At 35.5% G+C, this 13,254-nt stretch overlaps 1 protein-coding gene and 1 pseudogene across 6 annotated transcripts in view; one reads left to right on the top strand and one right to left on the bottom strand.

Moving 5' to 3' along the window:
* The window catches only part of Zmym4 (zinc finger MYM-type containing 4), a 163,712-nt gene that overhangs the window by 133,786 nt on the left and 16,672 nt on the right, over positions 1–13,254 (bottom strand). The gene's annotated exons all lie outside the window — the stretch shown is intronic.
* The window catches only part of LOC111757210 (dnaJ homolog subfamily A member 1-like), a 36,701-nt pseudogene that overhangs the window by 7,283 nt on the left and 16,164 nt on the right, over positions 1–13,254 (top strand).

Below are 13,254 nucleotides of genomic sequence, written 5' to 3'. Positions count from 1 at the left end.
TGGTTGGCTTTGCTCAGTTTTGTTTTGCTTGGTTTTATTCTCTTTAAAATAAATATATATATACTTTCATTCTTTTGTTTTGATTGGTTTTACTCTGTTTTGTAGGATTTTATTGTCTGGTGGTATGGACAACTACTTTGTAAAAAACGAGACATTATGGTAGCTATTGCTGATATCCTATTATCTTGTTTTGAAGTCCTGTATCACTTTCATTACTCTATTCTAATTAGCTTTATTCTGTTTTGTTTGGTTTTATTCTCTTCAAAATAAAAACAAAAAAAAAAAAAGAATGCCATCTCCTCTTTTAATTTCTCTACTTCAGTGAGTGTAGCACTCATATTTTGTCAGGATGCTATATTTGTACTTCAAAACCTCTCATAAATCCATCCACAGTCTCTTCAAATTCACTCACCACTGTTAACATGTTACTCTCTTCTGTTTTTGTCATTCACACCATTTTTCCACACTCAACAAGGATGCCTGCTGTAATCAATTCAACCTACTATGATACTAATTGGAACTGAATGTTTTGCATGAATCTGTTAGAAGTAAAATATTTCCTTTTGTCATTCACCCTTAACACAAAAATTTCATTTTCAGTGTATGGCTTAAAATAGAACACTAATTCATAAGGCCAGGTGTAGTGGTACACACCTATACACCCACTAAAGTGGCTGATGCAGTTTGAGGTCAGCCTGGACTACATAGTGAGTTGAAGACCAGTCTGAGCTACATAGCAAGATCCTGCCTCAAAAAAATAAAACAAAACAAAACAAAACAAAAAGATTAATTCAGTAGACCAGGGTTCTAGAGTAGTTCAACCACAAGCTCTCAAATAATGGGCCTAACCGTATGAAATTCCTCAGTGACTGAACTCATCTTTTTTTTCTGAGTACGTAGGACATGGTAAGTAGTTTGGATATACCACTGTATTTCACTTGTGTGGCCTACAGTAACTGCTCTACATACTGTTAAATGACTAAACTGCCTTAAAATTGAGTTCTACACCAATTGTAGACACGCAGAAAGATACCATCTAACCCCTGAGTAAATTTAGTTTCTCTAAGGGTACCAATCCACATAGTGTCAGAAGGTTTGCTATGTGTAAAATTAACTACTAAATATAAATCTATCACATTTTTACTATCCTTCTAGTATTTTTGCACCCTGTCCAATCTGGTTTTTAAACACAAATTCAGTTATTCTCCTATCACATATGATCAAAGAATTCCAAAGATGAAGTTAGTTTTTAAAGATAATTTGTGTAGCACAGACCTTTCATTGTAGAGAAAAAGAAATATAAATCACTCAAGGATAACTGTATTTCCCCCAAAATAGGACCTAACTGGAAGATAAGCCCTAGCAGAATTTTTTAGGACATTCATTTTATAAGCTCTATCCCAAAAGTAAGCCTGAGTTAAAATAATCAGCCAGAAGGATGCATTTAGTACATCTGTTGCAGTACACAACACATGTTGAATAAAATAATACTAATAATTAAATGTATTGACATCAATATTTACATGATAATATGTTATAATTAAGAATCTGTAAGTAAGCAGGTAAAACATCCATGAACTCAGTACTTACTACCAAATGACCACTCAGAATACAAATACAAGGCACAAGTAATGTGTGCACTTGATAACAAAAGGAAATGATTGTGTTTAACATGATTCTTCCTAACTCAATATGTCATATGTTGTAATGGATGTACTTAATACACTTGTGTGAAATACACATTTTCTAAATTTTGGTGCTGCAATTTTTCATCACTTTTGTGTGGACCATAATTTGTAACTGTCATCATTTTTCTTGTCACTCCTACCTATTAAGTCTTCAATTAACACTTTATTTAATGAAAACTTTATGAAACCTCACCTGCCAGAGGTTGTGACTTGGGTGAAGAATTTATGGGATAAAAATCACTGGCAGCTGTGTTATCAATGGATCATGAGCAAGCTACAAGGATAAGAGGTCCTCATTTAAGGAAAACCCTATTGCTGGGCATGAGAGACTGGGGCTAACAGTCCTATAAGAAATGGACTTATAAGAAATGCAGGCCAGAATTTGGCATTTGTAAAGTTATGACCATGTTCCAGAAGAAGGTGTTATCACTGTATTTGAATAAATATAGATTTTTATAAACAAATAATTATAGATTATTATACATGAAAAAATAAAGGCATTCCCGGGAAATAAACACTAATGAGTCTTTCGAAGCAAAAATTAGTATGACCCAGTCTTATTTTCAGTGAAATATGGTTTATAGTTACATGACTAGTTCAGTTAGCTAATACACATTTATTGAATATAGTGCTTCCTGCCTACAAATCAGGCACAAACTATTTGAGTCACTGTTAAAACTGGAAATATACCAGAGTTTCTGTATGTTTTAACAGTCTATCAAGAGAATATGGTTATGACACAAAGAATGACAAAGTTAGATAAATGCTATCATAGAGAAGAATAAAACTCTTATTTAACTTAGTTATAAATTAAGAAGACATCTCAGACTAGAAAGAAGAAAACATATTTGCTATAGGAAAAAAGGAAAGTTTCAGATAGCAAACAGTGGACAATAAAATGGAAGATTCCATAACACTCAGAAGAAACAGTGTATCATGCTAGAGTAAGAGATAAAATGATACATAATCAGAGCCACATTTTCCCAGCATTGAATGGTTTTGGAAAACATCAGAAAGTTAATGGTTAATTTCCTGGAAACTTAAATAAATAAATAAATACCAAAAACAAATTAAAATCCAACACAAAATAACCAACACCAAGACATCATCTAATAACTACTGGATTTTAAAGAAAAATTTTAAAATCTCTTGGCATTTAGATGAAAAGACTAGTCCTTTATAAAGTTAAAATGAAATTTTAAAGACTTTCACAACAACGGTTTATTGAGAAAAACAAGCAACAACATATTTATGCCACTCAAGAAAGAAAAGGGCAGGGGCTAAGGGCTTTCTGTCCAGACTCTTTAAATATAGTGTCAATGTATGCCACACTGCGCTTGACTTTCTACAATTAGTTACATCAGTTTTTCTCCTGAGTTTTCTTTTTTTTTTTTTTTTTTCATTTTTATCGGTACCAGGGATCGAACTCACCACCGCACACTTGAAAGGCAGGCACTTATGCCGCTGAGCTAAATCCCCAGCCCCCTGAGTTTTCATTTGTAGATACATTGCTCTGTTTCTTAACTTTTTTTCCTAAAACAACTTTGCTTGAGATTCAACAAACTTTTCCTTTTTATCTAAAATAGTTTTTCTAAATTTTTAGAGGACAGGATTGTTCATTCATATTAGACTTCCTAACTCTACGGTTCTAGAATTCTTACTATGTTGTATTTGTGATATATAAAAAATTTGCCTTTAACTTTCCAAGACCTGGTTTTCTCTCTTCTGCTCTTATCTCTTTTCTATCTCTCCTATTTTATGATCCCTTTAATCCTGACCCACACAATCTGGATTTTATCATAATACATCACATAATAGGGATAGACTTGAGAAACGTGTCTGTAGGCGATTTCACGGTTATGGAAACATCATAGAGGGTACTAACAAAAAAAACAAAGAATCATTCAACATGACCACTCAAAATATGGTAAACACAGGATGAATGAAGATGTCAGTATTATGTGGCATATAGTTTCACAGAAAATTCATTACACCACAAATGTGTGAATAATGCCTTGTGCTACAATTATATACAGAATAGCTACAATTTCACTGAGATAAGAATTCTTCAAGTGTAGAATCTGAAAGGACAATTTAATATATATATGGTCTATCACCGTCTAAAACGTCAATATGGCACATGACTATTTTTAGCATTTATTTTTTCTCTGCTTGAAACTTTAAATTCTGCATGTAGCTTTAGTTGGTGTGTTTTCACACTCTGTGAGCTTTAAGAGAGCTTTTGGAGTTCTGTTTTCAAATTCATTAGAAACCTACTACCTCACTCTGGTTCCTGAATGGATATTGGTAATATATGAGTAACTCAACTACATAACTACTGATCATTCATTTCTAACTACTGATGATTCATTTCTACTTTCTGAAAAAGAAATTTTTTTCCTTTCTGAGGTCTAGTGATTGACCCTTAATCTCACACTAAACTTCACCTCCAGTGAGAAATGCCTAGGTAGCTCTCCAATCTTCCTACCTAATCCTCCCAAAGACTGAAAATTATGAGCATATGCCACCACACCTTGCTAACTTTCTTAAATCTTGAATATTAGGGGCTGGGGATTTAGCTCAGCGGCATTAAGCACCTGCCTTGCAAGCAGGCAGTCGTGAGTCGATCCCTGGTACCAATAAAAAGGAAAAAGACCAAAAAAAAAAACCCTATATATCATAGACACTCTGCCACCTAATTGTGTGATAACTTTTGTCTTCTTTTTGTTTTGCTATCCTGCTTGTCCTATCTTCCCAGAATTCCCTAAACATATTTTTAGAAGAAAAAACACCTTTCATCCCACCTACTCAGAATGCTGAGACACAAGGATTAAGGATAGCCTGGACAACTTAATAAGACTGTCTCTCTAAAAAATTAAAAAACAGAAAGGACTGGGGATGCGGCTCAGTGGCAGAGTGATTGGCTACCATGTACAAGGATCAAGATTCAATCCCTAGTGCCACAAAAGGAAAAAACAAAGAACTATTGCTTTTCAGGAATCACAAAATCTTCCTATAGTTTTAATAAATTTAAATCTCCTATGTGAAAGTTATCTTATAACCTTACCTTCAGACATGATCATTATCAAATGTTTGGAATAGTTCCTTTGTTTAATATATCTATCATGTACAACCTTATTTTTAATATAAAATAAAACCATTTTATATTTGCTGTTGTTTTGAAACTAGCGCATAGACAGTTTTTTATTATTATAAGTCTGCCTTATTTTTTGTAACAGCTGAATGGTACTGGATATCTATGGATGCAGTTTTTCATTTAAGCATGTCTATGGCTCATTGTTATTGTATGGATATTTCTTTGACATTCATAGGGTAAACTTCTAGAAATACAATAGCTGAATCAAGGGGTCTCAATACTAAAATTTTTCAAACTGAGATCCAAAGTACTTATATCTGTATTACATATGAAATTATCAATATTTTTGGAACCAGGTATGGTGGCGCATGCCTGTAATCCCAAAACTCAGAAGGCTGAGGAAGGAGGACTGTTCAGAGTTCGAGACCAACCTAGGCTACAAAATGAGCTCAAGGCCAGTCTGAACTACACAACAAGACCTTGTCTCAAAAAGATTAAAAAAAAAAGATATTATCAATATTTTTAATCTTTGCTAGTCTGGTTACTTGCCAAAAATTTTAATTTTGATATGTTTTTTGACCAGTTCCAGTATCACTTTCCTGTTCCTTAATCATAATAGAATATGAACTATCCCCAGGGAAATCTTTTCATGTTAAATTTTCTACAGATCACAGACTTCCAATTGGTATACTATTTTTTAAAATGATGGGATGTAAGAATGATGCTTGTAAATTTTCATTATGACATTTTAACACTAGAAAAATGAGAATGACTACTTCCAGGCTTTTCACATGTAAGATCTTACCATCTTAGCAATTTCTGAATGTTTCATCCATCAATCATTCATAGAAAATGGATACCTTGATATCATCAATCCATTTATTTACTTCTTAATATAAAGGTTTTATGAATCTTTTATAAATTTATCCATACTTTTGTTTGCTATTATATATATACATTCAACATTTTTTCAACTGTTTGTTTGTTTGGACATAGGGCTTCCCTATGTATTTTAGGCTGGCCTTGAACTCACTATGTGGCCCTCCAACTCCTGTCTCAGCATCCCAAAACCTGTGATTATAGGTGCTGGGATTCTAGGTGGGTGTCACCACACCTAGTTCATTTTTTCCATTGTTGCTAGTGTGTTAAAGCATAATTGGAATTTTGCATATTGATCTTTTTATCTTCAACTTGATAAATCCATAAACATTAGAAGCACTCTGGAACTGCTTACGACTGCTCATATAAACAATTATATTGATGGACAAGTTGTACTTTTTTTTTTTTTTTTTTTTTTTTTGTCTTTTTGAGACAGGGTCTCACTATGCAGTTCAGGCTGGCCTTGAGCTCATTTTGTAGCCCAAGCTGGTCTCAAACTCGCAATGATCCTCCTGCCTCAGCCTCCCGAGTGCTGGGATTACAGGCGTGAGCCACCATGCCCAGCTTGACAAGTTGTACTTTATTATGCCTTTTTCTTCCTCTTGCCTTAGTGAACTAGCTACATGTAACACATGAACACAGTATTAATCCAACTGCTGAAAGTGGATGTCCTAGCCTTAATTCCAATTCTAAGGTTAAAGCATTTGTCTTTTGCTATTCCCTTACTGTAAGATTTTCACAGATACCCTTCCTCAGCTTGAGAAAGTCCTATTACTGAAATTAGTTTTTTAAATGAATGGGAGCTTACTTTTACAAATGCTTTCTTTACATCTGTTGAGACAATATATGATTTCATCTTTCTTAGTCTACTTGACTTCTTAATGTTAAACCAACCTTACATTCTGTGATAAGCCCCATATGATTAGTGTCAAGGTTTATGTCTGTGGCCCCCAGGCCTCATGAGTTTGCATTGTGCATTTGTGATGTTTCAATGTCTAGTGCTTGGATTGATGGTGGCAGTGCCACACCACATAAGGGTGGAGCGAGGATGTAAGGTAATGGCAGGAATGTGTGTCTTGCTCTTTGCTAGTTCCAGCTTGCTGTTTGCAGCCGCCATGAACTGTGGCCCAGCCACGCCTGCCTGCCTTGGAGCCAACTGGGTACGGGTTGAAACCTCCAAAAACTGTAAGAAATAAACTTTTCCTTTCCAAACTTTGGGCTTCAGGTATTTTGTCTCAGAGACGAGTAAAAAGTAACTAAGACAATTCGTTTTTTTGTCTGGTTCAGTTTAGTTTGGTATGGAATGGTTTGGTTTCGTAGAGGAACTGAACCCAGGGCTTTTACACTGAGCTACATTTTTATCCTTTTTTATTTTATTCTGACATAATAGTCTCACTATGTTGCACAAGCTGGGGTTAGACTTTTGATCCTCAAGCTACAGCTTCCAAGAGTACTGGAATTATAAGTGTGTGCCACCATAAATAAGCTTTATTAAGGATGGATTCAGTTTATAATATTGATACCTATATATATGTTCATGAGCAAGTATTATTGATAACTATAGATATATATTCATGGGTCAGTAACTTTCTCAACAATTGTTCTAGTGTCAAAGTAATGCTGGCCTTATTACTGTTTTGTTCCGTTTTATTGTTTTGTTTTCCTTCCCTTTAAAATAAAAAATTAATAAATAAATAAGGTAAGTTTGAAAGCCAGGCAAGGTGGTGCAAGCCTGTAAACCCAGCACTAGAGAGGCTGACACAGGAGGATCACTGCAAATTCAAGACCAGCCTGAGTTACAAAGTGAGCTCAAGGCCAGGTTGAATTGCAAAGCAAGTCTCTATCTTAAAGACATTTAAAAAAAAAAAAAAAAAAGAAATTGAGCCATTTCTAGCTAAATGGATGCACCTGAGACCACACTCTCACGTGAACTAAATTGGACATATGTCTAAATAACACATCATTTCTCTGGTATAAGAAACAGTAAACAAAGACCACAATGTATAATAGATACTAAGAAACAGGAAGAAATATTCAAATAAGGGAATTAGAGAGGAAGAGGGGGAAAGGAAGAAAGATAAGGTGAAAAAAAGAACAGAAGGAAACAATAAAGAATTTGACACAACCTAAATTAATTGTTAGTCTACCTTTTATTGCAAATTTATGGAAAACTGCCAAGCTTCTGGGCAAATGTTCTCTTACTGAGATTTTTTTCTTTAATATAACTACAAATTGCAACAAAATTTTGTAGAACTTCAGAAGCCTTAAAAACTTACAATGTAAAAATTTCTCAATGCCTTAGCAATTTTCATGGCAACCATTTCTTTTAAACTACCATTTGGGGGGGGGAGGGTCTTTTTGAGACAGGCAGTTCAAACTGGCCTTGCACTCACTTTGTAACCTAGGACTGCTCAAACTGGCAGCAATCCTCCTGCCTCAACCTCCCAAATGCTAGGATTACAGGCATGTGCCACCACGCCCAGCCTTTGAATCGCCATCCACATGTAGTACTAATTAAAGTGATTACTGAATTTAAAAATAAAGTATAATCCTAGCACTCAGAAGGCTAAGGTAAAAGGACTGCCCAAATTTTGGTACCAGCCTGAACTACATAACCAGACACTGTCTCAAACAAAACAGAAAATCTAACAATACTCAGTAACCATGCTGTAAACAAATATGCCTCATTCAGACTTGTTGTTACATTTCTAGAGAGCATAGGCAGAGCAGGTTTTGTATAGTTATTAAACGTTCTAGGATTTTCAGAATGGTAAATAAGTACTGCCTTGAACTTATTAAAACCAGCTGTGCTAGCCTGCAAGCATCAGCTTGTTCTTTGAAACTTTGAAGCCAGGCACCAACTTATCCTCTCTAGCTATGGACCTACATGTCATTTTTTTTCCAATATAAAGGTTTTTCATGTACCTTAAAAATCTTATTTTTGTAATTACCTTCAATTAGGTAGCCCAATTATATTTGATGTTCTGCATAACTTGCTACAGTTACTACCTTATTTCAACATTTACTGTTTCATTGTGTATTTTCATTTTAAACAGATGATTTTTCTTAAACCTCATGAATCAATCACTGCTAGATTCAAAATTTTCTTCTGTAGCTTCCTCATCTCTCAGCCTTCCTAGAACTGAACACAATTAGGCCCCTACTCTGAATTGGGCCTTATTTAAAGGGACACTATCACTAGTTTGATTATCTATCCAGATCACTAAAAAAAACTTTCTCCATTTTATCTATGTTCACAATAAGGCTGTTTTGCTTTTGTATCATTCAGCAGAGAAGCACTTTAAACTCTCTTCAAGACTTTTCCTTTGCATTTACAATCATACATCAACTTAGCTTTCTACCAGCCTGAACTGTATACATAACCATCTTCTTCACTAGGTTTAACTAGTTCTACCTTTTAATTTAAAATGAGAAAAAACTGACTCTTACTTTCACTTGAGAACTCAAAAGGCCATCGTTCAACACACTAACTTCAGTATTATTATGTCTCAGGAAATGGGAGGCTACAGGGAGAGAGAACGAGGAAACCAGTCAGTAGAGCAGTCAGAACACCCACATTTACTGTTAAGTTTGTCATACTACATGAGCACAGTTTGTGATGCTCCCAAATGACTACACCAGTAAGATCAAAGATCACTGATCATAGATCACCCTAATAATTAAAATAAGCCTGAAATTTTGTGATGATTACTAAAATGTGACAGAGTGAACATGTGCAGTTGAAAAAGCAGTCCCAAAAGATTTGCTTGATGCAAAAATGCCACACACTTTCAACTTGTTTTAAAAAACAAAGTAGCAGTACTTGGAAAGCTGAAGTAGGAGGACTGTATATACCCAGGAGTTTGAGACCAGCACAGCAAGAGAAACACACCAAGTTGGAGGCTAGCCTGGGCTGCACAGTGACCCCAAGGCTGGCCTGGACTACACAGTGAGACTCTGTCTCAAAAAATCTAAATAAGCAAAAAAATTATTATACGTATCATACATGCTGATCACTGATGTCAAAGAAGGGATGTGATATAAAAACAACCTGAATATAGTAACCAGCACTATTACTGTTAACTATAGTTAACTCTAAGGACAGAAAGAAGAAAGAAAAAGAACTGGTTCTTGAAGAGCATACAGAAGGGCCTTTGAAGATAAAAGAAATAAAATGTTAAATGACAAAGATGTTAGACATGACACAGAAAGTATAATCCATAAAAGAAAAACTGGCAAACTGAACTTGATCAAAATAAACTTTTGCTTTTTGAAAAAAAACTGCTAAGAAAATGAAAATAAACCATAGATCAGGAGAAAATACTTGGAAAACAAATATCTAATAAAGGATTTGTATTTAAAATATATAAAGAACGGTCAAAATACACAATATAAAAACACTTTTTTTGGAGACTGGGTCTTGCTATGTAATAGCTCAGGATGGCCTCAAACTTGTAGCAATCTTCCCGGCTCAGCCTCCAAAGTGCTTGCTGGAATTATAGGTGTGCAACTACATCTAGTTATCACTTTCATGACCCAGGAAGCCTACTCTTTCTGGCTGTTAATTTATATGTATGATAATTAATTTTACAAAGACTTACAAAATAAGTGAATTTGATGCCAGTAAAAAAAACCTACTCCTAAAAAGTGATCTGTACTATATTTTTTAATCATTTTTATCATTTTTTAATCATTTTTATCATTTTTAATGATAAGACATGATTTTCTGGAGAAGGAAAATTATAAAACAGAAAATAGATCAGTGGTTTCTAGGGCCTTACATGTAGGGGACAGGCAGTCTATAAAGGGAGAACGAGAAAATTAGGTGAGGGTACTGAAACGAGTTGCATCTTGATCATGGTGCTAATTACAACAGAATATATCGAAGCTTATAGGAGCAAAGAAGGAAAAATGGAAACAAAGCTTTTGTAAATAAGGAGGGAAAAGGGAATGGGAAAAAAGGAGGAATTGAGGTAAGTCATGTACAAGTACCAACTCCCTATAATGAAAATGAACATTATGTATATTTAAAACATACCAATAAACTTAATAAATTTTTTTAAAAAGCTTGTAGGGCCATACTACAAAATTTGTCCTGCATTGCAGAACATGCCTGTAAGCCCAGCACTCTAGTAGACTGAGGCAGAAGGACTGATTACAAATCAGATCCCAGCCTGGACAACCTGATGACTTGGCAAGATGCTGTCTCAAAATTCTCTTTAAGGGCTTTTTTTTTTTTTTTTTTTTTTTTCCCGTAAAGAAGTAAGGACGTATCTCAAGGCAAAAGCCCTGATTTAATCCCCAGTACTGAAAAAAAAAGGGAGGAGTGTATTTTATGTAAATTATACCTCAATTGACTTTATATCAAATATATTTTTTACATGCTCTGAATCAATAAATTCACTTCTTGGAACTACAGCTAATGACTGAAATTAGACAACACTGGGGTTGTAGTGAGGTGTTTAGTTTTCCTTCAAAACAGTTTTATTAAGGTATAATTCATGCTGGGGACACAGCTCAGTGGCACAAGTGCCTGCCTGGCAAGCACAAGTTCGTGAATTCAATCCCCAGTACAAAAAAAAAAAAGATATAATTTCATCATTTCATGTTATATAATTAATTCATTCCCTTAAAGCACATAAATCAATAGCTTTCTCTGTATCTTTTTTTCTTTCTTTTTTTGTTTTGGTTTTTTTTTTTGTACTGAGGATTAAACTCATGACCTTGTGCTTGCCAGACAGGTACTTTGCCATGAGTTATATCCCTGGCCCCCAGATTCTCACCCATTACTTCAATAAATTTTAGACTTTCATGAATCCTATTCCTTTTGTCTATCAGTCTTCTATCTCATCAATCCCTCCAGCTTAGCCCATTTCTCACAAGCAAAATATTTTAAACAACCTAAACAATACAATACTGTTCCCACATTACAGTGTGCCTATGTCACAGAGTATTAAGTAGCTTTAAAATTATGATTTCAAACCAGGCATGATGGCACACACCTATAATGCCAGCACTCGGGAGGCTAAGGCAGGAGGACTGCTGTGAGTTTGAGGCCAACCTGGGCTACAAATCAAGTTCAAGGCCAGCCTGAACTGCACAGTGAAACCCTATCTCAAAATGACAAAAAATAAAATAAAAATTAAAAAGAAATAAAATCATGATTCAAGTGAATTTCATTAAAAGGAGCCAAGCCAGGCATGATGGTGCATGCCAATAATTCAGCACTTGAGGCTGTGAGCAGGATTATTGCAAGTTGGAAGTCAGCTTGGACTGCACAGCCAGATCTTGTCTCTCTTCTCTTTTTTTTTTTTTTTGCTACCGGATATCAAACTTATGACCTCACACTTGCTAGGCAGGTGCTTAGGCTGCTGAGCTAAGCCCAAGCCCCAGACTTTGTTTCAAAACACCAAAATTAAATAGATGAACAAAGGCCATTGTGTTCTCATTTGCATAGTGGCTCACCCTCACATTGTAGGGTATACTGCCTTTTCAACTTTTACTTGGCCCAAATTCTCTTTGTAGAGCCTGTTTCTTTTCCTATTTTTAATAAACCTTTTAGATTTCATGTACGTTGAAAAAAAAAATAAACCTTTACTACTATTTACACTTGGGGCTGGAGATTTAGCTCAGCGGCATAAGCACCTGCCTTGGAAGCAGGCAGTCGTGAGTTCGATCCCCGGTACCGATAAAAAGGAAAAAGACAAAAAAAAAAAAAACACTACTATTTACACTTACCTTGACCAACTCTTTCCTCAGGATAGAAAGAATCTGGAAACCACCTCCAGAAGGCAACTCTAGAACCCAGTAACACTGTTTGGCTTGGCCAGCCAGACTTAAAATCCCTGAGAGAAGCCACAGGAAATCTCATGAACGACACATTGCTGATTCTACTGACTTCACCTCTAGGCCAACTAAAGGTTTCTGAGAACCTCTCGAAGACTTGAGGGTCCTCTTCAGAAAGCAAGACTCCAGCACTGGTCCAAGTTTTTCTGTTTTTTGTTTTATTTTGAACCAGCTAGTAAGCCACAATGCCCCATGGAACTGTAGAACACATACTCCCCAGGAGGTAGGACCCAGAGCAGGCAACAGCTATATGAAAATACAGACCTCTACTGCCTCGGCACCCCATAAAGAATTATAGGGATGTGTCTCTCAGGGGTAAATAAAACAGGACGCTAAGGCATGGCAAAGCTGAGTGGGGAAGTAGGTATGGCCTGTTACATAATTACAAAATTCCAAGACATACAAGCAGAACAATTCCCAAAGCATGGTACATGGACTTCCAGACTCAGACAATAGGATGGCCTAGACCTGACCTTAGCCTGAGAGGTGGCTGATACAGAAAGAACAGCTGTTACTAAGTTTTCACCATTGTTCTCTTTTGTGTGGTAGCCCACCCTCACACTGTAGAGTGCACTTTTTTCCTCTTACTTGACCCAAACACACCCTGCAGAATTCGCTTTTTTTTCCTACCTTTAATACAACTCTGCTACCGTAAAAGGACAAAAAAGTGCTTAAGATACAAATTATACATATGAGGTAAGTTATGTTAATATATACGCAGGGGCTGACGATTTAGCTCAGCGG

Source organism: Cavia porcellus, unplaced genomic scaffold (assembly GCF_034190915.1).
Source record: "Cavia porcellus strain 051 isolate PalLab524CR breed Dunkin Hartley unplaced genomic scaffold, mCavPor4.1 scaffold_25, whole genome shotgun sequence".
NCBI classification, from domain to species: domain Eukaryota; kingdom Metazoa; phylum Chordata; class Mammalia; order Rodentia; family Caviidae; genus Cavia; species Cavia porcellus.
This window is presented reverse-complemented; position numbering and strand designations above follow the sequence as displayed.